Source organism: Chenopodium album, chromosome 16 (assembly GCF_948465745.1).
Source record: "Chenopodium album chromosome 16, dcCheAlbu1.1, whole genome shotgun sequence".
NCBI lineage: Eukaryota > Viridiplantae > Streptophyta > Magnoliopsida > Caryophyllales > Amaranthaceae > Chenopodium > Chenopodium album.
In genome coordinates, this window is record NC_137849.1 from 24439212 (window position 1) to 24467045 (window position 27834).

General features: G+C 32.9%; 1 pseudogene; it reads left to right on the top strand.

The window, feature by feature from the left end:
* Window positions 1-493: 493 nt before the first annotated feature.
* On the top strand, window positions 494-26414 carry LOC145584001 (uncharacterized; annotated as a pseudogene).
* Window positions 26415-27834: the final 1420 nt, after the last annotated feature.

A 27834-nucleotide genomic window follows, 5' to 3' on the forward strand; every position in this document is an offset into this window, starting at 1 on the left:
TCTGCTGAAGCTTATTATGATTTCATAAACTGCATCTTTTATCTTGATTCGTCATTTTCTCTCCGATTTTGTTCTTCGCTTGCTATCAGCTTTCTACTGCTTTTTCCAGGTAAATTTTAAATTTTTTTGGCCTATATAATCCACGATTTATATCGGTATTTTGTGTTTGTTTGAGATGATTCGATCAATTGTGAATTGTTGTCGAAAACTATTTTTAAGATTTCAATTTGATGAATCACATTTAAAATTAGTGAGTCGTTCGGTAAAATCATTGAATTTAGGGTTTAGAAATTAAATTCTATGCCCTAGGTCATGGAAAATTGGTGAGTCGTTTTGTGATTTTTAATTTCTTAATTTGATGATATTGCATTGATTGTTAATGCATTTATCTTGTAGTTATATGCCCTAGCTTATTCCATAAAATCATGGAAATTGTTGTGGATATGTTTGTTGATTGAAGCGACTTTTTTGTATTTTCAGGTTGAGTTGCAACATGCTGTCAGGAGTTAAGCTTATATCACGAGATTAGGTTGATAGGGTAAAATACTTGTTTTTCTCTGTTAATTCCTTCCTTATTGTGACTTGTGAGTTTTGAGAGTAATTGTGATTGATTTTTATGTTGGCGAAACGCATACCCTTTTGTCTCAGGGGAAATTCGAAGAATCGAGTGAATCTAAGAAAGACAGTCGAAAATCGAGTAGCAAGAAAGAAAAGAGTAGGAGGAAGAAAAAGGGTTCTGAATATAGTAGCTCAGATGATGATGGACATGAGAAAATTAGGAAAAGGTCTAGGAAAAAGAAGTGGTACTCTTCTGATGAGTATTCAGATTCTGAGAGTGATGAGGATGATAGTAGAGGAAGGAGGAAGCAGAGGAGTAAGGGTAAAGAGAAAGATCGAAAATATGAAGACTCGGATGTGTCTGGTAAATCTTTATGCTATTTTAGATTGCTTATTGATGTAGAGTTGTGGTTTTCATCCCTGAATATTGAAAAGAGGTTAATTAACAGCTTTTTTGTTAAATTGAACATAGATGAGGCTGGAGGTTCTAACTCTACAAGTAACATTGATATTGTGAGAAAAGAGATGGGGTTAGACTGGATGTGTAGACCAGCTGAAAGAGCAGGAAATAGTGCTCAGCCAGCGCATGAGGAGAAGCCACTAGAGTCCGGAAGTGAAGAGGTATGCTTAACCAAACCTTCGACATTTATCATGATTCATGATTAATGTCATTGGTGAAGTCAAAGATCAACACTGAAACTGGCTTCGTTAAGTTATTAGATGGTCTGCATAATTTCAATGGTCTTGGTTTCAAGCAGCTATTATTAATTAATATTTCTCATTGACGAGGTGACTTATTATGTGTGGGAATTTAGGTCAGATTACCTATTACAAACAGTATGATAAAAACTTGCTAGCAACTCCATGCACACGTTTATCAATTACAAAAACCTTGTTTGAGCAGTAATATAAATATTTAAGACAATGAAGGTACATCAAAAAGGTTTCACAAAATCATATTGTCCTACAGGCTACAAATATTTGAGGTTGATTTAGAATAATTGCACGCAATGTCAAGATTAGTTGCATGAAAGCATCAAGATTGCTGCAGAGTAGATTAGGATAGTGTATACCCAGTTACCCACCGTACTGTGCAAGTTATAGTATGAATCTAAACCATTGACATAATTTATTTAAAAAGACTTTAAGAGTGTAATGGACAAATGGCTTAAGATTATAAAGCTGCAATGTTCGTAGGCAAGGGAGTTCCGGCTGTTGGAGTGGACATGACATTGTTGTGGCATATTATTTTTGAACTTACTTCTTAGCTGCATGTTACCTTTAACTTTACCTTTGAATTTGTCATAGTTTATATTTTTGGAGAACTCAATCATTAAAGCATATTTTTGGAGAATTCAATTAATTAAGTATATTTCTGGAGAACTAATATAACATAGGAGAATTAACTTATCTGCTTTTTCATCAGATGCCAAAAAAAAATCCCAGAGAACTGAATCCTTATCTGAGGGACAATGGAAGTGGCTATCCTGAAGATGAAGATCAAACAAAGTCCAGCAGTGACCAATTTTTGTCATCTTCTGTAGTGGGGGATGGTGGAGCAAGCTGGAGAATGAAGGCATTAAAGCGTGCTCAGGAGCAAGCAGCACGTGAAGGGCGAAATGTTAAAGAGGTATGTTGCACGTCCACAAACTTTTAAGGTCATGCTAATTGTTAGCAAATTTTCCCCTTATATTAACGATGGCAATTACTTTTTTTCAGGTTGTTCAAGAAAGGTGGGGATCTCTTGGTGATCTTGCAGTGTCTGTGGCATCTCATAGTGCTGCTGCTCCTCGTGCTCATTTGCATGCTATAAAATCTCGAAGGATGGGAGCAGGTGGGGAAGCTAAAAGGGGTATTGAAAAGGTGAGTTATTAATTTACACATGTCACTGACTAGCTCAATTACCTAGTCTGTTATGAGTTATTGATTTATATGAGTTTATTTATATATCCTGTTAGCCATACCACTGCACTGTGTTTGATGCTGTCAGTTCACTTCGAATGGTCTTGCTTAAGTTGGCGTTGCCAATATTGTAATATACTACAAATGCTTGTAAAAAGTTGACTTTTGCACAATTCATATATTATGATTCAATTTTTTTTATACTAATTATACTCCCTCCATTATTTTATAGTTGTTCCATTTGACTTTGTACACTATTCATATGTTGTACTTTGACTATATTTTTTTTGTTAACTTATAAAACAATTTTATAGTGTAATATGTAAATGGATTTGTCTAATTTGTACGTCTTATTTTCTAATTATTAAAATGTTAAAATTTATAAAAAAAGTAATTAAAGATATTAGTGGTTAAAGTTCTATGTGAAACAACTAATAAAACAACGGAAGTAAATAACATATGAGATCATGAAAAATGTTGTTGGATTAGACTCTGTGTTTATTTTTTCTAATAATTTTTTTTTCTTCAATACGCTGCAAAAGTCAAACAGTTGCAACTATTTTAATGTTGAGGAAGTATACCAGTAACATTATCTATCATGTCACTGTTGGATTGCAACGGATATTCTCAAGAATGTATACAGTAATAACGAGATGAACAATTCTTTTAGTTTTATTCATTATGTAATAGATGTACCTTGGGCATTTTGGGCTTCTGACTTAATAGAGTTGTGTCCAGTTTAATATCCCATATTTGAAAAATCACATAATTTAACATCCTTTTTTTTTCTTAAAAAATTTTCATACAGGATATCGGGCATGAAAATATGAGGAATATGTCTGCCCATCATCCTGAGATGAAAGCACCTAAAAATCATGATTCATTATCCTGGGGTAGAAAAAAAGGTCAAAAAATGAGAAGTGAGGATGCTGCTGTGGTCTCAAATGCACTTTCTAGCCTAAATAGCTTTTCTAATGATGGGAATTTTATGAGTGAATTCATGAACCAGCACAAAAAAGCCAAAGGTGACTCTCAAGATGCCTTGAGCTCAAAATCTGATACTATTCGAGAGGCAAATTCTGATTCGGTAATAAAGAGATCTGGTGAAGATAAGCAACCTCTGAGTGCTAATCAACTCGCTACTAAAGCTAATGCAGCTAAGGCTGAAAGGAAAACATGAGGAAGCTGAGAAACTTCTGGTGAGATTCTCTTACATTTTTTTATCTGATGTAGAATATAATATAATATGGCATTTGGATAGACTGAATCTCAGAATGACGCTATAATGAGGTCGACGAGTATCCTGCTCTTATTTGGCCCATATATTTTTCTTTGATATAAACACATTTGTCTGGAGCAAAATTTGGGAGGATCTTAGGAGATCTGATTTAAAGGTGGCAAATGCCCTAGAAGCTTTAAAATCGCATGTACTTCTTTTTCATGCAGAATAATGAATTTACTTTAATTGGCTTGGATTTGTAAGTATAATATTTATTGGAAAGAACATTAGGCAAGATATCTATTTGTTGTTGGAGCAGTTCAAAGTGAAGAATAGGGTGTTAAATACTCCTAGTCCCTTAAAAAGGGTGTCTTTGCCTTTTTATATATCTTTCCCCTTCCCTCCTAGTCCCCTTTCCTAAAAATACTCCTCCCCCTTCCCCATAATTCTCTCTGTAAGCTATAGAGTTTGGCATCAATGGCTTTGCTTTAACTGGAGCTGTTTGTCTTTATTTTTTCCAGAAAGAAGCTGAAAACAATAAAGTGGATCACGATGCAGGGGAGAGATTAGTGAAACTAAGAAATGATGTCAGATCGAGCAGGTATACATTACATCATTTCTCTTGTTCTTACTTGAAGTGCAAAGTTGCCATGAAACCTTGTGTACATTGTCTGGAATTGTGGCATCATCTTGAAGTGATTCATTGTAACTAGTACATTTATTATATTATTAGATATGTTGTGCAAGAGAAACAGCTGCAACAGAAGGGGAGAGAAGATGATGGTGATAGGCATTTGGCTCAAACGATTATGAAAAATCAGAAATATAGTTTGTCAACTCAGGCTGATGACGAATATGACTTTGATGGAGCACCAGCTAAGAAGAGCAAGAGGAAAGGTGCAGACAATGACAACAGATCACATTCTAAGCAAAATGTGGCGAAGCGCATTGTTACTCAACAGGAGCGATGCCAATTCTGTTTTGAGAACCCAAAGAGACCTAAACATCTTGTTGTGGCTATCGCTAATTTTACTTACCTTATGCTACCACAATTCCAGCCTGTTTCCCCTGGCCATTGTTGCATATCAACATTATAGGTACAATTGTTTTTCGTGTAGATGAGTTGACATTTTTAGCTTCCTGACATTTAAATTATCAACAAATATAATTGCTTAAAATTGGATCCAGCCTTTTCTGTTCTAGCACTTCATAGATTATTGCCATTGGTAACGGCTTTATACATATTTATATGCATGATTATAGGTTATAGCTAATGACTTCAAAATATATTTATTGGATGTGGTGTTTTAAACTTTAAATCATAGATCTGTTTTTGTTGTTTGGTCTTTGTAATTCTAAGTATCTTTGTGTTCATCTAAACAGCATGAATTGGCCACGAGAATGGTAGATGATGATGTTTGGGAAGAAATCCGTAACTTCAAGAAGTGCCTCATTATGATGGCTGCTAAGCAAGACAAAGAAATGATCTTTTTAGAAACAGTGCTTTGGTTGGCGCAGCAGCGCCGCCATTGCTTAATTGAGTGCATTCCTTTGCCAAAAGACATTGCAAAAGAGGCTCCTCTTTATTTTAAAAAGGTCAGTTTTCTGCTCAATATACTTTACATGTTAATCTTAGAAGTGTCCCTCAATCGTATGCCCCTCTGAATTGGTGCCTGCCAGATAATGGGGTGTGTTAATTTATTTTTGATGGTGGGGTGTGTTCATTTGCCAAGCTGATGTGGTGCTGTTAAGTGTTTTAAGGATAATGGTCTTTAATAGTTCTGAGATAGTTTTACTACCTTACACTGATTCTTTGGTCCCTAGTGCTTGTTTATCCATTTTTATCTTCATCTCATTTATTTGTAATTTCCTTCAAATTGGTTCTAAGCTTTCCTAAAAGAAGTACGTCAATAATCTCATATGGTTACCCAATTTTGACAAAGCTGCCCAAAACTCCTTTCAGTATCATAAAATGAAAACAAGTTGCTCTTTATTTTTCTGTTTTGACTGTCAAATATGCATGAGGGAGGGGGGGATAGGGTATTTTTTTGCGGATTTGATTCTAACTAGTTTAGGCATCAATGCATCATCATTCGGAGGAAAAGAAATGGTTAGGATCCTAACACTAAAGTATGTGCTTTTGGTATTGGCCCAGAGCTCAACTGCTCTACGAGAGACAAGGAACTACTCTGCCACCTTGTCTTGACTTGGCAGGCCAACATACTTAGCAGCCAAAATTGTACCTTGCCATTTGCTAAAGATGGGTGAATATCTCAATCTAGTCCCTGCTTGTTCAGCAACATTGTATATTAAGATTAATTTGTGAGTGAAAAGTGCAAGAAATTGATGTACTACGTATTTATTTTATTATCCGTGTATTTATTTTATTAATGAGGGAATGATTTAATTTTGCAGGCCATTGATGAGGCTGAAGATGAATGGAGTCAGCACAATGCAAAGAAATTGATTGATACAAGTCAGAAAGGGCTTCGTGGTTCAATACCCAAGAAATTCCCCTGCTTCCATGTAGAATTTGGCCTAAGCAGGGGATTTGTACATGTAATTGATGACGAAATAGAGTTGAATGCGTTTGACTTTCATTTGATTGAAATTGCTTTGTTGAATGCGTTTGACTTTCATTTGCTTCAAAAAGCTTTGTTCGAATGTGTTTGACTTTCATTTGATTCAAACAGCTTTATTGAATGCATTTGACTTTCATTTACTTCAAAATGCATTGTTTGAATGTGTTTGACTTTCATTTGATTCAAATTGCTTTGTTGAATGCATTTGCTTTCATTTGCTTCAAAAAGCTTTGTTTGTATGAGTTTGACTTTAATTTGATTCAAACAGCTTTGTTGAATGCATTTGACTTTCATTTGCTTCAAAAAGCTTTGTTTGAATGTGTTTGACATTCATTTGATTCAAATAGCTTTGTTGAATGCATTTGACTTTCATTTGCTTCAAAAAGCTTTGTTTGAATATGTTTGACTATTATTTAATTCAAATAGCTTTGTTGAATGCATTTGACTTTTATTTGCTTCAAAAAGCTTTGTTCGAATGTGGTTGACTTTCATTTGATTCAAACAGCTTTGTTGAATGCATTTGATTTTCATTTGCTTCAAAAAGCTTTGTTTTATGTGTTTGACTTTCATTTGATTCAAACAGCTTTGTTGAATGCATTTCACTTTCATTTGCTTCAAAAAGCATTGTTTGAACGTGTTTGACTTTCATTTAATTCAAATGGCTTTGTTGAATGCATTTGACTTTCATTTGCTTCAAAAAGCTTTGTTTAAATGTGTTTGACTTTCATTTGATTCAAATAGCTTTGTAGAATGCATTTGACTTTCATTTGATTCAAAAGAGGTGTTTGAATATGTTTGACTTTTCTTTGATTCAAATAGCTTTGTCGAATGCATTTGACTTTCATTTGAGTCAAAAAGCTTTGTTTAAATGTGCTTGACTTACATTTTTATTCAAATGGCTTTGTTGAATGTGTTTGACATTCATTTGCTTCAAAAAGCTTTGTTCGAATGTGTTTGACTTTCATTTGATTGAAATAGATTTGTTGAATGCATTTGACTTTCTTTTGAGTCAAAAACCTTTGTTTGAATGTGTTAGACTTTGATTTGATTTAAACAGCTTTGTTGAATGCATTTGACTTTCATTTGCTTCAAAAAGCTTTGTTAGAATGTGTTTGACTTTCATTTGATTCAAATAGCTTTGTAGAATGCATTTGACTTTCATTTGATTCAAAAAGAGGTGTTTGAATATGTTTGACTTTCATTTGATTCAAATAGCTTTGTTGAATGCATTTGACTTTCATTTGTGTCAAAAAGCTTTGTTTGAATGTGTTTGACTTTCATTTGAGTCAAATAGCTTTGTTGAATGCATTTGAATTTCATTTGCTTCAAAAAGTTTTGTTCGAATGTGATTGACTTTCATTTTATTCAAACAGCTTTGTTAAATACATTTAACTTTCATTAGCTTCAAAAAGCTTTGTTGAATGCATTTGACTTTCATTTGCTTCAAAAAGCTTTGTTTGAATGTGTTTGACTTTCATTTAATTCAAATAGCTTTGTTGAAGGCATTTGACATTCAATTGCTTCAAAAAGCGTTGTATGAATATGTTTGACTTTCATTTGATTCAAATAGTTTTGTTGAATGCATTTGACTTTCATTTGATTCAAAAAGAGGTGTTTGAATATGTTTGACTTTCATTTGATTCAAACAACTTTGTTGAATGCATTTGACTTTCATTTGCTTCAAAAAGCTTTGTTTGAATGTGTTTGACTTTCATTTAATTCAAATAGCTTTGTTGAAGGCATTTGACATTCATTTGCTTCAAAAAGCGTTGTTTGAATGTGTTTGACTTTCATTTGATTCAAATAGGTTTGTTGAATGCATTTGACTTTCATTTGAGTTAAAAAGCATTGTTTCAATGTGCTTGACTTACATTTTGATTCAAATGGCTTTGTTGAATGAATTTGACTTTCATTTGCTTTAAAAACTTTGTTTGAATGTGTTTGACTTTCATTTGATTCAAACAGCTTTGTTGAATGCATTTGACTTTCATTTGCTTCAAAAAGCTTTGTTTGAATGTGTTTGACTTTCATTTGATTCAAACAGCTTTGTTGAATGCATTTGACTTTCATTTGCTTCAAAAAGCTTTGTTTGAATGTGTTTAACTTTCTTTTGATTCAAATAGCTTTGTTGAATGCATTTGACTTTCATTTGCTTCAAAAAGCTTTGTTTGAATGTGTTTAACTATTATTTAATTCAAATAGCTTTGTTGAATGCATTTGACTTTTATTTGCTTCAAAAAGCTTTGTTTGAATGTGGTTGACTTTCATTTGATTCAAACAGCTTTGTTGAATGCATTTCATTTTCATTTGCTTCAAAAAGCATTGTTTTATGTGTTTGACTTTCATTTGATTCAAACAGCTTTGTTGAATGCATTTGACTTTCATTTGCTTCAAAAAGCATTGTTTGAATGTGTTTGACTTTCATTTAATTCAAATGGCTCTGTTGAATGCATTTGACTTTCATTTGCTTCAAAAAGCTTTGTTTAAATGTGTTTGACTTTCATTTGATTCAAATAGCTTTGTAGAATGCATTTGACTTTCATTTGATTCAAAAGAGGTGTTTGAATATGTTTAACTTTCATTTGATTCAAATAGCTTTGTCGAATGCATTTGACTTTCATTTGAGTCAAAAAGCTTTGATTAAATGTGCTTGACTTACATTTTTATTCAAATGGCTTTGTTGAATGTATTTGACATTCATTTCCTTCAAAAAGTTTTGTTCGAATGTGATTGACTTTCATTTGATTGAAATAGATTTGTTGAATGCATTTGACTTTCCTTTGAGTCAAAAACCTTTGTTTGATTGTGTTAGACTTTTATTTGATTCAAACAGCTTTGTTGAATGCATTTGACTTTCATTTGATTCAAAAAGAGGTGTTTGAATATGTTTGACTTTCATTCGATTCAAATAGCTTTGTTGAATGCATTTGACTTTCATTTGAGTCAAAAAGCTTTGTTTGAATGTGTTTGACTTTCATTTGAGTCAAATAGCTTTATTGAAGGCATTTGAATTTCATTTGTTTCAAAAAGTTTTGTTCGAATGTGGTTGACTTTCATTTTATTCAAACTGCTTTCTTAAATACATTTGACTTTCATTAGCTTCAAAAAGCTTTGTTTGAATGTGTTTGACTTTCATTTGATTCAAATAATTTTGTTGAATGCATTTGACTTTCATTTGATTCAAAAAGAAGTGTTTGAATATGTTTGACTTTCACTTGATTCAAACAACTTTGTTGAATGCATTTGACTTTCATTTGCTTTAAAAAGCTTTGTTTGAATGTGTTTGACTTTCATTGAATTCAAATAGCTTTGTTGAAGGCATTTGAGATTCATTTGCTAAAAAAAGCGTTGTTTAAATGTGTTTGATTCAAATAGGTTTGTTGAATGCATTTGACTTTCATTTGAGTTAAAAAGCTTTGTTTCAATGTGCTTGACTTACATTTTGATTCAAATGGCTTTGTTGAATGCATTTGACTTTCATTTGCTTCAAAAAACTTTGTTTGAATGTGTTTGACTTTCATTTGATTCAAACAGCTTTGTTGAATGCATTTGACTTTCATTTGCTTCAAAAAGCTTTGTTTGAATGTGTTTGACTTTCATTTGATCCAAACAGCTTTGTTGAATGCATTTGACTTTTATTTGCTTCAAAAAGCTTTGTTTGAATGTGTTTGACTTTCATTTGATTCAAATAGCTTTGTTGAATGCATTTGACTTTCATTTGCTTCAAAAAGCTTTGTTTGAATGTGTTTGACTTTCATTTGATTCAAATAGCTTTGTAGAATGCATTTGACTTTCATTTGATTCAAAAAGAGGTGTTTGAATATGTTTTACTTTCGTTTGATTCAAATAGCTTTGTTGAATGCATTTGACCTTCATTTGAGTCAAAAAGCTTTGTTTGAATGTGTTTGACTTTCATTTGAGTCAAATAGCTTTGTTGAATGCATTTAAATTTCATTTGCTTCAAAAAGCTTTGTTCAAATGTGGTTGACTTTCATTTTATTCAAACAGCTTTGTTAAATACATTTGACTTTCATTAGCTTCAAAAACTTTGTTTGAACATGTTTGACTGTCATTTGATTCAAATAGTTTTGTTGAATGCATTTGACTTTCATTTGATTCAAAAAGAGGTGTTTGAATATGTTTGACTTTCATTTGATTCAAACAACTTTGTTGAATGCATTTGACTTTCATTTGCTTCAAAAAGCTTTGTTTGAATGTGTTTGACTTTCATTTAATTCAAATAGCTTTGTTGAAGGCATTTGACATTCATTTGCTTCAAAAAGCGTTGTATGAATATGTTTGACTTTTATTTGATTCAAATAGCTTTGTTGAATGCATTTGACTTTCATTTGAGTCAAAAAGATTTGTTTCAATGTGCTTGACTTAGATTTCGATTCAAATGGCTTTGTTGAATGCATTTGAAGTTCATTTGCTTCAAAAAACTTTGTTTGAATGTGTTTAACTTTCATTTGATTCAAACAGCTTTGTTGAATGCATTTGACTTTCATTTGCTTCAAAAAACTTTGTTTGAATGTGTTTGACTTTCATTTGATTCAAACAGCTTTGTTGAATGCATTTGACTTTCATTTGCTTCAAAAAGCTTTGTTTGAATGTGTTTGACTTTCATTTGATTTAAATAGCTTTGTCGAATGCATTTGACTTTCATTTGAGTCAAAAAACTTTGTTTAAATGTGCTTGACTTACATTATAATTCAAATGGCTTTGTTGAATGCATTTGACATTCATTTGCTTCAAAAAGCTTTGTTCGATTATGTTTGACTTTCATTTGATTGAAATAGATTTGATGAATGCATTTGACTTTCTTTTGAGTCAAAAACCTTTGTTTGCATGTGTTTGACTTTCATTTGATTCAAACAGCTTTATTGAATGCATTTGACTTTCATTTGCTTCAAAAAGATTTGTTTGAATGTGTTTGACTTTCAATTGATTCAAATAGCTTTGTTGAATGCGTTTAACTTTCATTTGCTTCAAAAAGCTTTGTTTGAATGTGTTTAACTTTCATTTGGTTGAAATAGGTTTGTTGAATACATTTGACATTCATTTGCTTCCAAAAGCTTTTTTTGAATGTGTTTGACTTTCATTTAATTCAAATAGCTTTGTTGAATGCATTTGACTTTTATTTGATTCAAAAAGATTTGTTTGAATGTGTTTGACTTTCATTTGATTCAAATAGCTTTGTTGAATGCATTTGACTTTCATTTGAGTCAAAAAGCTTTGTTTGAATGTGTTTGACTTTCATTTGATTCAAATAGCTTTGTTGAATGCATTTGACTTTCATATGCTTCAAAAAGCTTTGTTTGAATGTGTTTGACTTTCATTTGATTCAAACAGCTTTGTTGAATGCATTTGACTTTTATTTGCTTCAAAAAGCTTTGTTTGAATGTGTTTGACTTTCATTTGATTCAAACAGCTTTGTTGAATGCATTTGACTTTTATTTGCTTCAAAAAGCTTTGTTTGAATGTGTTTGACTTTCATTTGATTCAAATAGCTTTGTTGAATGCATTTGACTTTCATTTGCTTCAAAAAGCTTTGTTTGAATGTGTTTGACATTTGATTCAAATAGCTTTGTAGAATGCATTTGACTTTCATTTGATTCAAAAAGAGGTGTTTGACTATGTTTAATTTCGTTTGATTCAAATAGCTTTGTTGAATGCATTTGACTTTCATTTGAGTCAAAAAGCTTTGTTTGAATGTGTTTGACTTTCATTTGAGTCAAATAGCTTTGTTGAATGCATTTAAATTTCATTTGCTTCAAAAAGCTTTGTTCAAATGTGGTTGACTTTCATTTTATTCAAACAACTTTGTTAAATACATTTGACTTTCATTAGCTTCAAAAACTTTGTTTGAACGTGTTTGACTGTCATTTGATTCAAATAGTTTTGATGAATGCATTTGACTTTCATTTGATTCAAAAAGAGATGTTTGAATATGTTTGACTTTCATTTGATTCAAACAACTTTGTTGAATGCATTTGACTTTCATTTGCTTCAAAAAGCTTTGTTTGAATGTGTTTGACTTTCATTTAATTCAAATAGCTTTGTTGAAGGCATTTGACATTCATTTGCTTCAAAAAGCGTTGTATGAATATGTTTGACTTTTATTTGATTCAAATAGCTTTGTTGAATGCATTTGACTTTCATTTGAGTCAAAAAGATTTGTTTCAATGTGCTTGACTTAGATTTCGATTCAAATGGCTTTGTTGAATGCATTTGAAGTTCATTTGCTTCAAAAAACTTTGTTTGAATGTGTTTAACTTTCATTTGATTCAAACAGCTTTGTTGAATGCATTTGACTTTCATTTGCTTCAAAAAACTTTGTTTGAATGTGTTTGACTTTCATTTGATTCAAACAGCTTTGTTGAATGCATTTGACTTTCATTTGCTTCAAAAAGCTTTGTTTGAATGTGTTTGACTTTCATTTGATTCAAATAGCTTTGTCGAATGCATTTGACTTTCATTTGAGTCAAAAAACTTTGTTTAAATGTGCTTGACTTACATTATGATTCAAATGGCTTTGTTGAATGCATTTGACATTCATTTGCTTCAAAAAGCTTTGTTCGATTATGTTTGACTTTCATTTGATTGAAATAGATTTGATAAATGCATTTGACTTTCTTTTGAGTCAAAAACCTTTGTTTGCATGTGTTTGACTTTCATTTGATTCAAACAGCTTTGCTGAATGCATTTGAATTTCATTTGCTTCAAAAAGATTTGTTTGAATGTGTTTGACTTTCAATTGATTCAAATAGCTTTGTTGAATGCATTTAACTTTCATTTGCTTCAAAAAGCTTTGTTTGAATGTGTTTAACTTTCATTTGGTTGAAATAGGTTTGTTGAATACATTTGACATTCATTTGCTTCCAAAAGCTTTGTTTGAATGTGTTTGACTTTCATTTAATTCAAATAGCTTTGTTGAATGCATTTGACTTTTATTTGATTCAAAAAGATTTGTTTGAATGTGTTTGACTTTCATTTGATTCAAATAGCTTTGTTGAATGCATTTGACTTTCATTTGAGTCAAAAAGCTTTGTTTGAATGTGTTTGACTTTCATTTGATTCAAATAGCTTTGTTAAATGCATTTGACTATCATATGCTTCAAAAAGCTTTGTTTGAATGTGTTTGACTTTCATTTGATTCAAACAGCTTTGTTGAATGCATTTGACTTTTATTTGCTTCAAAAAGCTTTGTTTGAATGTGTTTGACTTTCATTTGATTCAAACAGCTTTGTTGAATGCATTTGACTTTTATTTGCTTCAAAAAGCTTTGTTTGAATGTGTTTGACTTTCATTTGATTCAAATAGCTTTGTTGAATGCATTTGACTTTCATTTGCTTCAAAAAGCTTTGTTTGAATGTGTTTGACATTTGATTCAAATAGCTTTGTAGAATGCATTTGACTTTCATTTGATTCAAAAAGAGGTGTTTGAATATGTTTTACTTTCGTTTGATTCAAATAGCTTTGTTGAATGCATTTGACTTTCATTTGAGTCAAAAAGCTTTGTTTGAATGTGTTTGACTTTCATTTGAGTCAAATAGCTTTGTTGAATGCCATTAAATTTCATTTGCTTCAAAAAGCTTTGTTCCAATGTGGTTGACTTTCATTTTATTCAAACAGCTTTGTTAAATACATTTGACTTTCATTAGCTTCAAAAACTTTCTTTGAACGTGTTTGACTGTCATTTGATTCAAATAGTTTTGTTGAATGCATTTGACTTTCATTTGATTCAAAAAGAGGTGTTTGAATATGTTTGACTTTCATTTGATTCAAACAACTTTGTTGAATGCATTTGACTTTCATTTGCTTCAAAAAGCTTTGTTTGAATGTGTTTGACTTTCATTTAATTCAAATAGCTTTGTTGAAGGCATTTGACATTCATTTGCTTTAAAAAGCGTTGTATGAATATGTTTGACTTTTATTTGATTCAAATAGCTTTGTTGAATGCATTTGACTTTCATTTGAGTCAAAAAGATTTGTTTCAATGTGCTTGACTTAGATTTCGATTCAAATGGCTTTGTTGAATGCATTTGAAGTTCATTTGCTTCAAAAAACTTTGTTTGAATGTGTTTAACTTTCATTTGATTCAAACAGCTTTGTTGAATGCATTTGACTTTCATTTGCTTCAAAAAACTTTGTTTGAATGTGTTTGACTTTCATTTGATTCAAACAGCTTTGTTGAATGCATTTGACTTTCATTTGCTTCAAAAAGCTTTGTTTGAATGTGTTTGACTTTCATTTGATTCAAATAGCTTTGTCGAATGCATTTGACTTTCATTTGAGTCAAAAAACTTTGTTTAAATGTGCTTGACTTACATTATGATTCAAATGGCTTTGTTGAATGCATTTGACATTCATTTGCTTCAAAAAGCTTTGTTCGATTATGTTTGACTTTCATTTGATTGAAATAGATTTGATGAATGCATTTGACTTTCTTTTGAGTCAAAAACCTTTGTTTGCATGTGTTTGACTTTCATTTGATTCAAACAGCTTTGTTGAATGCATTTGACTTTCATTTGCTTCAAAAAGATTTGTTTGAATGTGTTTGACTTTCAATTGATTCAAATAGCTTTGTTGAATGCATTTAACTTTCATTTGCTTCAAAAAGCTTTGTTTGAATGTGTTTAACTTTCATTTGGTTGAAATAGGTTTGTTGAATACATTTGACATTCATTTGCTTCCAAAAGCTTTGTTTGAATGTGTTTGACTTTCATTTAATTCAAATAGCTTTGTTGAATGCATTTGACTTTTATTTGATTCAAAAAGATTTGTTTGAATGTGTTTGACTTTCATTTGATTCAAATAGCTTTGTTGAATGCATTTGACTTTCATTTGAGTCAAAAAGCATTGTTTGAATGTGTTTGACTTTCATTTGATTCAAATAGCTTTGTTGAATGCATTTGACTTTCATATGCTTCAAAAAGCTTTGTTTGAATGTGTTTGACTTTCATTTGATTCAAACAGCTTTGTTGAATGCATTTGACTTTTATTTGCTTCAAAAAGCTTTGTTTGAATGTGTTTGACTTTCATTTGATTCAAACAGCTTTGTTGAATGCATTTGACTTTTATTTGCTTCAAAAAGCTTTGTTTGAATGTGTTTGACTTTCATTTGATTCAAATAGCTTTGTTGAATGCATTTGACATTCATTTGCTTCAAAAAGCTTTGTTTGAATGTGTTTGACATTTGATTCAAATAGCTTTACTTTGTTGAATGTGTTTTACTTTCGTTTGATTCAAATAGCTTTGTTGAATGCATTTGACTTTCATTTGAGTCAAAAAGCTTTGTTTGAATGTGTTTGACTTTCATTTGAGTCAAATAGCTTTGTTGAATGCATTTAAATTTCATTTGCTTCAAAAAGCTTTGTTCAAATGTGGTTGACTTTCATTTTATTCAAACAGCTTTGTTAAATACATTTGACTTTCATTAGCTTCAAAAACTTTCTTTGAACGTGTTTGACTGTCATTTGATTCAAATAGTTTTGTTGAATGCATTTGACTTTCATTTGATTCAAAAAGAGGTGTTTGAATATGTTTGACTTTCATTTGATTCAAACAACTTTGTTAAATGCATTTGACTTTCATTTGCTTCAAAAAGCTTTGTTTGAATGTGTTTGACTGTCATTTAATTCAAATAGCTTTGTTGAAGGCATTTGACATTCATTTGCTTCAAAAAGCGTTGTATGAATATGTTTGACTTTTATTTGATTCAAATAGCTTTGTTGAATGCATTTGCCTTTCATTTGAGTCAAAAAGATTTGTTTCCATGTGCTTGACTTAGATTTCGATTCAAATGGCTTTGTTGAATGCATTTGAAGTTCATTTGCTTCAAAAAACTTTGTTTGAATGTGTTTAACTTTCATTTGATTCAAACAGCTTTGTTGAATGCATTTGACTTTCATTTGCTTCAAAAAACTTTGTTTGAATGTGTTTGACTTTCATTTGATTCAAACAGCTTTGTTGAATGCATTTGACTTTCATTTGCTTCAAAAAGCTTTGTTTGAATGTGTTTGATTTTCATTTGATTCAAATAGCTTTGTCGAATGCATTTGACTTTCATTTGAGTCAAAAAACTTTGTTTAAATGTGCTTGACTTACATTATGATTCAAATGGCTTTGTTGAATGCATTTGACATTCATTTGCTTCAAAAAGCTTTGTTCGATTATGTTTGACTTTCATTTGATTGAAATAGATTTGATGAATGCATTTGACTTTCTTTTGAGTCAAAAACCTTTGTTTGCATGTGTTTGACTTTCATTTGATTCAAACAGCTTTGTTGAATGCATTTGACTTTCATTTGCTTCAAAAAGATTTGTTTGAATGTGTTTGACTTTCAATTGATTCAAATAGCTTTGTTGAATGCATTTAACTTTCATTTGCTTCAAAAAGCTTTGTTTGAATGTGTTTAACTTTCATTTGGTAGGAATAGGTTTGTTGAATTCATTTGACTTTCATTTGCTTCCAAAAGCTTTGTTTGAATATGTTTGACTTTCATTTAATTCAAATAGCTTTGTTGAATGCATTTGACTTTTATTTGATTCAAAAAGATTTGTTTGAATGTGTTTGACTTTCATTTGATTCAAATAGCTTTGCTGAATGCATTTGACTTTCATTTGATTCAAAAAGCTTTGTTTGAATGTGTTTTACTTTCATTTGATTCAAATAGCTTTGTTGAATGCATTTGACTTTCATATGCTTCAAAAAGCTTTGTTTGAATGTGTTTGACTTTCAGTTGATTTAAATGGCTTTGTTGAATGCATTTGACTTTCATTTGCTTCAAAAAGCTTTGTTCGAATGTGTCTAACTTTCAATTGATTTAAACAGCTTTAATGAATGCATTTCACTTTCATTTGTTTCAAAAAGCTTTGTTTGAATGTGTTTGACTTTCATTTGATTCAAATAGCTTTGTTGAATGCATTTGACTTTCATTTGAGTCAAAAAGCTTTGTTCAAATGTGTCTGACTTTCATTTGATTCAAAAAGATTTGTTGAATGTATTTGACTTTCTTTTGCTTCAAAAAGCTTTGTTTGAATGTGTTTGACTTTCATTTGATTGAAATGGCTTTGTTGAATGCATTTGACTTTCATTTGCTTCAAAAAGCTTTATTTGAATGTGTTTGACTTTCTTTTAATTCAACTAGCTTTGTTGAATGCATTTGACTTTCATTTGGGTCAAAAAGCTTTGTTTGAAGGTGTTTGACATTCGTTTGATTAAAATGGCTTTGTTGAATGCATTTGACTTTCATTTTCTTCAAAAAGCTTTGTTTGAATTTGTTTGACTTTCATTTGATTCAAACAGCTTTTTTGAATGCATTTGAATTTCATTTGGTTCAAAAAGCTTTGTTCGAATGTGTTTGACTTTCATTTGATTCAAATAGCTTTGTTGAATGCATTTGACTTTCATTTGAGTAAAAAAACTTTGTTTAAATGTGTTTGACTTTCATTTGATTCAAATGGCTTTGTTGAATGCATTTTACTTTTATTTGCATCAAAAAGCTTTGTTTAAAGGTGTTTGACTTTCATTTGATTGAATTGGCTTTGTTGAATGCATTTGACTTTCATTTGCTTCAAAAAGCTTTGTTTGAATGTGTTTGACTTTCATTTCATTCAAATAGCTTTGTTGAATGCATTTAACTTTCATTTTCTTCAAAAAGCTTTGTTTGAATGTGTTTGACTGTCATTTAATTCAAATAGCATTGTTGAATCCATTTGACTTTCATTTGAATCAAAAAGCATTGTTTTAATATGTTTGACTTTCATTTGATTCAAATAGATTTGTTGAATTCATTTGACTTTCATTTGCTTCAAAAAGCTTTGTTTTAATGTGTTTGACTTTCATTTGATTGAAATTGCTTTGTTGAATGCATTTGACTTTCATTTGCTTCAAAAAGCTTTGTTCAAATGTGTTTGACTTTCATTTGATTCAAACAACTTTGTTGAATGCATTTGACTTTCATTTACTTCAAAAAGCATTGTTTGAATGTGTTTGACTTTCATTTGATTTAAATAGCATTGTTTGAGTGTGTTTGACTTTCATTTGATTCAAAGAGCTTTGTTGAATGCATTTGACTTTCATTTGAGTCAAAAATCTTTGTTTGAATGTGTTTGACTATCATTTGATTCAAAAAGATTTTATGAATGCATTTGACTTTCATTTGACTGAAATAGATTTGCTGAATGCATTTCACTTTCATTTGAGTCAAAAATCTTTGTTTGAATGTGTTTGACTTTCATTTGATTCAAATGGCTTTCTTGAATGCATTTGACTTTCATTTGAGTCAAAAAGCATTGTTTTAATGTGTTTGACTTTTATTTGATTCTAATAGCTTTGTTGAATGCATTTGACTTTCATTTGCTTCAAAAAGCTTTGTTTTAATGTGTTTGACTTTCATTTGATTGAAATTTCTTTGTTGAATGCATTTGACTTTCATTTGAGTCAAAAATCTTTATTTTAATGTGTTTGACTTTCATTTGATTCAAATAGCTTTGTTGAATTCATTTGACTTTCATTTGCTTCAAAAAGCTTTGTTTAAATGTGTTTGACTGTCATTTGATTCAAATAGCATTTTTGAATGCATTTGACTTTCATTTTCTTCAAAAAGCTTTGTTTGAATGTGTTTGACTTTCATTTGTTTCAAATAGCTTTGTTGAATGCATTTGACTTTAATTTGAGTCAAAAATCTTTGTTTGAATGTGTTTGACCTTCATTTGATTTTCATTTGGGTCAAAAAGCTTTGTTTGAAGGTGTTTGACATTCATTTGATTAAAATGGCTTTGTTGAATGCATTTGACTTTCATTTTCTTCAAAAAGCTTTGTTTGAATTTGTTTGACTTTCATTTGATTCAAACAGCTTTGTTGAATGCATTTGACTTTCATTTGGTTCAAAAAGCTTTGTTCGAATGTGTTTGACTTTCATTTGATTCAAATAGCTTTGTTGAATGCATTTAACTTTCATTTATGTCAAAAAACTTTGTTTGAATGTGTTTGACTTTCATTTGATTCAAATGGCTTTGTTGAATGCATTTGACTTTTATTTGCATCAAAAAGCTTTGTTTGTAGGTGTTTGACTTTCATTTGATTTAATTGGCTTTGTTGAATGCAATTGACTTTCATTTGCTTCAAAAAGCTTTGTTTGAATGTGTTTGACTTTCATTTCATTCAAATAGCTTTGTTGAATGCATTTAACTTTCATTTGCTTCAAAAAGCTTTGTTTGAATGTGTTTGACTGTCATTTGATTCAAATAGCATTGTTGAATCCATTTGACTTTCATTTTCTTCAAAAAGCTTTGTTTGAATGTGTTTGACTTTCATTTGATTCAAAGAGCTTTGTTGAATGCATTTAACTTTCATTTGCTTCAAAAAGCTTTGTTTGAATGTGTTTGATTTTCATTTAATTGAAATAGATTTGTTGAATGTATTTGACTTTCATTTTAGTCAAAAATCTTTGTTTGAATGTGTTTGACTTTCATTTGATTCAAATAGCTATGTTGAATGCATTTAACTTTCATTTGAGTCAAAAAGCTTTGTTTGAATGTGTTTTACTTTCATTTGACTGAAATAGATCTGCTGAATGCATTTCACTTTCATTTGAGTAAAAAATCTTTGTTTGAATGTGTTTGATTTTCATTTGATTCAAATAGCTTTGTTGAATGCATTTGACTTTCATTTGCTTCAAAACGCTTTGTTTCAATGTGTTTGACTTTCATTTGATTCAAATAGCTTTATTGAATGCTTTTGACTTTCATTTGAATCAAAAAGCATTGTTTTAATGTGTTTGACTTTCATTTGATTCAAATAGCATTGTTGAATTCATTTGACTTTCATTTGCTTCAAAAAGCTTTGTTTTAATGTGTTTGACTTTCATTTGATTAAAATTGCTTTGTTGAATGCATTTGACTTTCATTTGCTTCAAAAAGCTTTGATCAAATGTGTTTGACTTTCATTTGATTCAAACAGCTTTGTTGAATGCATTTGACTTTCATTTACTTCAAAAAGCATTGTTTGAATGTGTTTGACTTTCATTTGATTCAATTAGCTTTGTTTGAGTGTGTTTGACTTTCATTTAATTCAAACAGCTTTTTTGAATGCATTTGACTTTTATTTGCTTCAAAAAGCTTTGTTTGAATGTGTTTGACTTTCATTTGATTCAAAGAGCTTTGTTGAATGCATTTGACTTTCATTTGAGTCAAAAATCTTTGTTTAAATGTGTTTGACTTTCATTTGATTCAAAAAGATTTGTTGAATGCATTTGACTTTCAATTGACTGAAATAGATTTGCTGAATGTATTTCACTTTCATTTGAGTCAAAAATCTTTGTTTGAATGTGTTTGACTTTCATTTGATTCAAATAGCTTTGTTGAATGCATTTGACTTTCATTTAAGTCAAAAAGCATTGTTTTAATGTGTTTGACTTTCATTTGATTCAAATAGCTTTGTTGAATGCATTTGACTTTCATTTGCTTCAAAAAGCTTTGTTTTAATGTGTTTGACTTTCATTTGATTGAAATTTCTTTGTTGAATGCATTTGACTTTCATTTGAGTCAAAAATCTTTGTTTTTATGTGTTTGACTTTCATTTGATTCAAATAGCTTTGTTGAATTCATTTGACTTTCATTTGCTTTAAAATCTTTGTTTTACTGTGTTTGACATTCATTTGATTGAAATTGCTTTGTTGAATGCATTTGACTTTCATTTGCTTCAAAAAGGTTTGTTCAAATGTGTTTGACTTTCATTTGATTCAAACAACTTTGTTGAATGCATTTGACTTTCATTTACTTCAAAAAGCATTGTTTGAATGTGTTTGACTTTCATTTGATTCAAATAGCTTTGTTTGAGTGTGTTTGACTTTTATTTGATTCAAACAGCTTTGTTGAATGCATTTGACTTTTATTTGCTTCAAAAAGCTTTGTTTGAATGTGTTTCACTTTCGTTTGATTCAATGAGCTTTGTTGAATGCATTTGACTTTCATTTGAGTCAAAAATCTTTGTTTGAATGTGTTTGACTTTCATTTGATTCAAAAAGATTTTTTGAATGCATTTGACTTTCATTTAAGTCAAAAAGCTTTGTTAGAATGTGTTTGACTTTCATTTGATTCAAACAGCTTTGTTGAATGCATTTGACTTTCATTTACAAAGCATTGTTTGAATGTGTTTGACTTTCATTTGATTCAAACAGCTTTGTTGAATGCATTTGACTTTTATTTGCTTCATAAAGCTTTGTTTGAATGTGTTTGACTTTCATTTGATTCAAATAGCTTTGTTGAATGCATTTGACTTTCATTTAAGTCAAAAATCTTTGTTTGAATGTGTTTGACTTTCATTTGATTCAAAAATATTTGTTGAATGCATTTGACTTTCATTTAAGTCAAAAAGCTTTGTTAGAATGTGTTTGACTTTCATTTGACTTAAATAGATTTGCTGAATGCATTTGACTTTCATTTGAGTCAAAAATCTTTGTTTGACTATGTTTGACTTTCATTTGATTCAAATAGTTTTGTTGAATGCATTTGACTTTCATTTGAGTCAAAAAGCATTGTTTTAATGTGTTTGACTTTCATTTGATTCAAATAGCTTTGTTGAATGCATTTAACTTTCATTTGCTTTAAAAAGCTTTGTTTGTATCTGTTTGACTTTCATTTGATTGAAATAGATTTGTTGAATGAATTTGACTTTCATTTGAGTCAAAAATCTTTGTTTTGATGCGTTTGACTTTCATATGATTCAAAAAGCTTTGTTGAATACATTTGACTTTCATTTGAGTCAAAAAGATTTGTTTGAATGTGTTTGACTTTCATTTGACTGAAATAGATTTGCTGAATGCATTTGACTTTCATTTGAGTAAAAAATCTTTGTTTGAATGTGTTTGACTTTCATTTGATTCAAATACCTTTGTTGCATGCATTGGACTTTCATTTGAGTCAAAAAGCATTGTTTTAATGTGTTTGACTTTCATTTGATTCAAATAGCTATGTTAGATGCATTTGACTTTCATTTGAGTCAAAAAGCTTTGTTTGAATGTGTTTGACTTTCATTTGACTGAAATAGATTTGCTGAATGCATTTGACTTTCATTTGAGTCATAAATCTTTGTTTGAATGTGTTTGATTTTCATTTGATTCAAATAGCATTGTTGAATGCATTTTGTTTGGGGTAAAAATACCCACTATATGTGGACCAATGCCACCGCGACACCTGTCCGCAAGCTCAGCGCTCAATGAGCCAATTAGATCATGACACGTGTCACTCAATGATAGAAGGGTGAAAATGGGCTCGAAGCCCACAACCCTATAAATCGTAAAATGATGGGAAGCCAATCTACTTAGGTTAAATAACCTAAGAGGCACATATCCCAATGCTCTATAAATACTGATCTTTACATCAGTTTCAAGGGATCCAATTCTCTCTCCAAGGGCAATTCCCCCCACAATTACTCTCCCTTCTCTCTACTTTCTCTCTCTAAAATACATTATTTCGATCACTGACTTGATCCTCGGAGGCGGACCTCCGGCCCCCCCGGGGTCCGTTGTTTTGCAGGTGTCCGGGCCGTTCGAGTGTTGCATTGCGGATCTGTCTCCCGAGGGACGTACACGCTCTCCATTCGGGTACGTACAAAAAACCCCAAAACATTTGGCGTCGTCTGTGGGGAGACACATCTGTAATGGCACAACGGTTGTGGATCACCGACTCAAGAGAGGAGCCTCCTTTGGGAGGCAGCAGGCGTCATGAGGCCAGATGTCAATTACAGCAGGCGTCATGAGGCTGAATGTCGAGAGTCAGGCGGCCAAAAAGGCCTGTTAGACTAAGTCGTGCATATTTGAAGGTTAAAGGGCAATGCCGTTTAATCTACATTTTATTAGGGGAGAGACGACTAAATTGGCCAACTCCAATATTTTAATCCGACTCATTTATTGAGTCGGCCGCATGCTTAGGTCACCCAACCGGGCCTCATGCTATTTATGATTGATAGTTTGATACTATCAACATCATGGCCGCATGCTATTCATGGTTGATAGTTTGATACTATCAGCATCATATATATTAACAAATATATATGTATATGAATGTTACTAATTGTATTATACATAATAAAATACAATAAATTTTTAAGAGTAAACTCTTGTTATTAGTGGGGTACATGCATGCGGCAAGTGACATTCATTTTCATACTTCCAAGTTTTTGACAGCTAGCCTGTTCATTAATTTTATTCACAAAAGTTCACTAGCTCATTAATTAAGGAGATTCCATCATTTTTCATTGTTCAATTCAGCGGCTGCCTTGTTTGTATTAGGACAGCCGGCACTATATATCAAGCTACTCCATTATTTCATTAAAACGCTTCTCCTTATTTACATAAGCGACATTTCTCCATTTGAGGGAATTTGTGAGCTCAATGTTAGCAATGACTCAGGCGGCACCATCAAGCGGCTTGGCAAATTTTTTGCCAAACAAATTAGTCGGTTACTATCATCAATAATGTCAGCCAGTTACTACCATCAATGGTGGCAGCCGGTCAGCATAATCAATAAGGTCATCATACAATTGCGGGGCTACTTTGCGCTCCTACCAAGCACAGCCGTAAGGGCTTTGTTCTTCAATTAAGCTGGCTGCGTGGCTGCTATATTCTTCAATTAAGCGGCTGCCATATCTGTTGTGTTCACTCTTCAAAGCCGGCTGCCATGGTTAGCCTTTTCTTGTGTTAGCATACACAAGCGGTTCTTGTGTTAGCATACGCAGACGGACTTTGTGCCGGCTGAGCATCATCTTTTACATTAGTGTACTCAGGCGGCATGGGGTAGCTTTGCTTCAATAGTGTTAGCCGGTAAGAGCCATGAACGGTGCCTCAATTAAACGGCTGCCATGGCTGCAATGCTACTATATTCATCATTATTATGATGTTTTTTAACGTTTTTTTTAAAAAAAAAATATATTATTCTGAGCTTAGTCAAACGGCAACTAAGCCAAACAAAGCTACAGACTCAGTGACACGATTGTCAAACGGCTGCTTTGTTCTGCATTAAAACCGGCTATGACATTGGCTTATTAAGCCCGGATGATGATTTGCTTCTTGCCTCAACCAAGCCAGGCTGAGGGGCATCTTTGTTCCTCAATCAAAGCCGGCTGTATGGGCAGCTTACCTCGTCAATAAAGCCGGATGTGGGGGCTGTCAATGTTCATACTTTTACTCAAAAATTTGAGGGTGAGCAAAGGTAGTGAGTCGGCTCTCAATACCGGTTGTATCATCATTGAAGAACCTCAATTGCTTGAAGTTTCCTTGAGACGGCGAAGCTGCATTTGAGGGCGCAAAATGGCAATAATGACGTCTATATTTTGTGCAATATGGTGAGTGAGGTTGCAACCATATGTAAGAATAAGAGGCGGCAAGCACCAGCTCTATATTCTAGCGGCTCTAACTTGGTCAAATTACCATGGAACCTCAGCCTTCTTACCTTGTGTAAGATGAGCTAGCGGCTGCTTGGCATTATCATGCCGTCTATGTACCTCGGAACCAACTTGATTATTAGAGCTTAGTTACTTGGTCTTCCATGGCCGTCTGTCAATATGAAGTTTCAAAAATGTTGGCTTACATACACCCAAACGGTTGAATACCAAGCTCCTCTCACTCGGGAAATGAAGATGTTGAAAGCAACAATAATGAAGACGGATCTTGTGCCGGCTACCATCATTTTGTACTTAAATGCACAGCCATAGTCAACTCCACACAATTGCAACGCAGGCGGCATGGAGCATCATTGCTCGGCTGCGGGGCTGCTTGGTTCATACTTAAGCCCGCCTGCAGGGGTGCCTTGTGCCTCAATTAAACCCGGCTGTGGGGGTTGCTTTGAACAACCTCAAATCCGGCTGTGTGTGAGCAGCTTGTCCCACCAATTTACCCCGGCTGTAGTGACAGCTTTGCTCGTCACAAAAGCCGACTGTAGGTGCAGCTCTCCTCGCCAATTTATCCCACTTGCCAAGGCTCAATTGCTCGTCAAATATCCCCGGCTGTGGGATGCTTGGTTCATTTCAAATGATCGTCAAATAAACTCGGCTGAAGGGTTATTTTGTTCACCAATTAAAGCCGGATGAAAGGGCATCCTTGCTCGTCAATTAAGTGCGGCTGTATCACCCCTTAGGCAGCTTTTGTGCGTGAAGCTAGTTGGGCTACCATGCAAAATTGCAAATCATTATTATGATAAAAAAAAAGAAAAAAAAGAAAGAAAGAAAGCATGCAGCACTAACATTTTGCATGTACATGCATTTTGGTGGAAAAGAAAGCATGCGACACTACTACTTAAGTATATATTATACATGTGAGTAGAATATTACTTTAGTATATATATACAAGGGTCAGAAGGTATTGAAGCCCAGCTTTATACAAGCAACTCTAATGTCGAGTCGAATAAGTTAGCATATGGCATGCAGAAAGTACTCAATGTTGTCAAAGCTAACAAGAGAGATCGATTTTGAGCTTGGTCAAGCGGCAACCAAGCCGGCAGTGGGGCTGCTGCCACAATTAAGTGCGGTTCCTCAATTAAGCGGCAACCAAGCTAAACAAAGTCAGACATCATTGAAGCCGACTGTCGTTAAATGGCATTAATGTCCGGCTGCAGTGGCATTATTGCTCATCAATTAAGTTGTTCTGCTTTGTTCATTAACCAAGGCCGGATGTATTGGCTGCTTTGTTCATTAACCAAGGCCGGATGTATATAAGCGGCTGTGCCATTAGATTGTAATCAACCTAGCCCGGCTATGGCATTGGCTCGTTGAGCTTGACCAATCAATTATGTCCGGCTGCGTGGCAGCTTTGTTCATCATAAAAAGAGAAAGAACCGGCTGACATTACATATTACTCTTATCTATACGGCTGTGGTTATTAATGTGCAAGCTTGGTCAAGTGACTGTTGTTATACATATGCCGACATGCCGTCTAAGTAGTGAGCAAGCAATCTCTAATTGTTCTAGCAGCGAACTTCAACTCCATATCTCATTGGTTGAGCTTACTCAGTCGGTAATCTTGGAGCCGCTCGACCTCCAATCTGATGCAAAGAAGCTCACCTTGAGAGAGCAGCCGCACCTACCGAATTTAGGGGCTGCTTTGCTCATCTATCCATCTCGGCTGTGGGTTGCTTCTTGTCTCAATTAAGCCCGGCTGCACTCAAACAGCTCTAAAGCCAACTTGGATGCGTTCTCTTATGTAAGCAGGGGCTACTTTGTTCATCATTATTATGCAAAATAACCGCCTGTGTAATCAATGATCAAAATCATTCTTCAAGCTCAGTTTCTTGACATCTCAAAGCCGACCAACCTTCGAGAACTTGTGTTCAAGCGTGTATAAGCTAGCATAGGCGGCAAATTAAGTTCAAGGAAAGCGGCATGAAATGACTAATGCCGCATGGTACTACAATAAGGAGCTTGCGATATCTCCGACTCCGATTCTTAAGCTTTCAAAGCAATTCAAAGCGGCACCAAGCGTTTGAATATTGGAGGTAACAATATAATATGATTTGATTCCCCCTAATAGTATTAATGCATTAATATAATAATGACAATCTTCATTATTATTGTTATTATTATAATTTTTATTATTGATTCATTGATTGAATTTCAATATAATCTGACGGACCGTCCAAACTCCAATAATAAACTAAGTTTGAAATTTAGTAGCTAAATGTTCGTCCAAGTGACGTGAGGCCAATGGCCGGATAATAAACAAAGTTTCAAACTTAGTAGCAAATTCAACGTCCAAGTGTCATGCGGCCAATGGCCAGATAATTAAGCTAAGCACAAAACCGCTTAGTGGCTATACAGCCGGTCTCAACCTAGACCAGAGGCCAATGGCCGGATGGCTGCTTTTTTCAAATTCGTCTGTCCCAACATGGACAAAGGCGTCCGGCGACACCCCTCCGGGTGCAATCGTCGCAGAGAGAAGCCAACCTGCTTACTCTACGTACCAATGCAGGCGGCCACAATTGGACGGCTGAATCAGCCATCCATAGCCGTCTGACCTGAGCAATCTAAGGAACGACCAAGTTTCGGAACCCGGATGTCCTAAGACATCAGTCGGTGACCGACCGAAGTTCTTACTTAGGCTTTTCATTCCAAATTGCACGGACTCTCCCGATTGGGGCAAAAAGAGTTGTACAATGGCTATATAACCGTCTTGAAAAAGACATGAGGCCAATGGCCGGATGGATATACATTTTTGTAAATTCGCCTGCTCCAATGTGAAATCTGGCGTCCGGCGACACCCCTCCGGGTGCAATCGTCGCAGAAAGCACTCTATCGTTTGCTTTACGTACGCATGCAGGCGGCAAAAATTGAAAGACCTCATTGGTTAACCTATAGCCGCCTGACCTGGGTAATCTAAAGGACGACCAAGTCTTCGAGACCCGAATGTCCAAAAGACATCAGCCGGTGACTGACCAAAGTTCTAACCTAGATTACCTTATGAAATTATACAAGTCCTCCCAATGGGGTAAAAGGACATTGAAAGTATAATTGGATTACAAGCACCCCAGGCGGCCATTTGCCTCCTGCCCTGTGAAGAGTCAGGCGGCCATTTG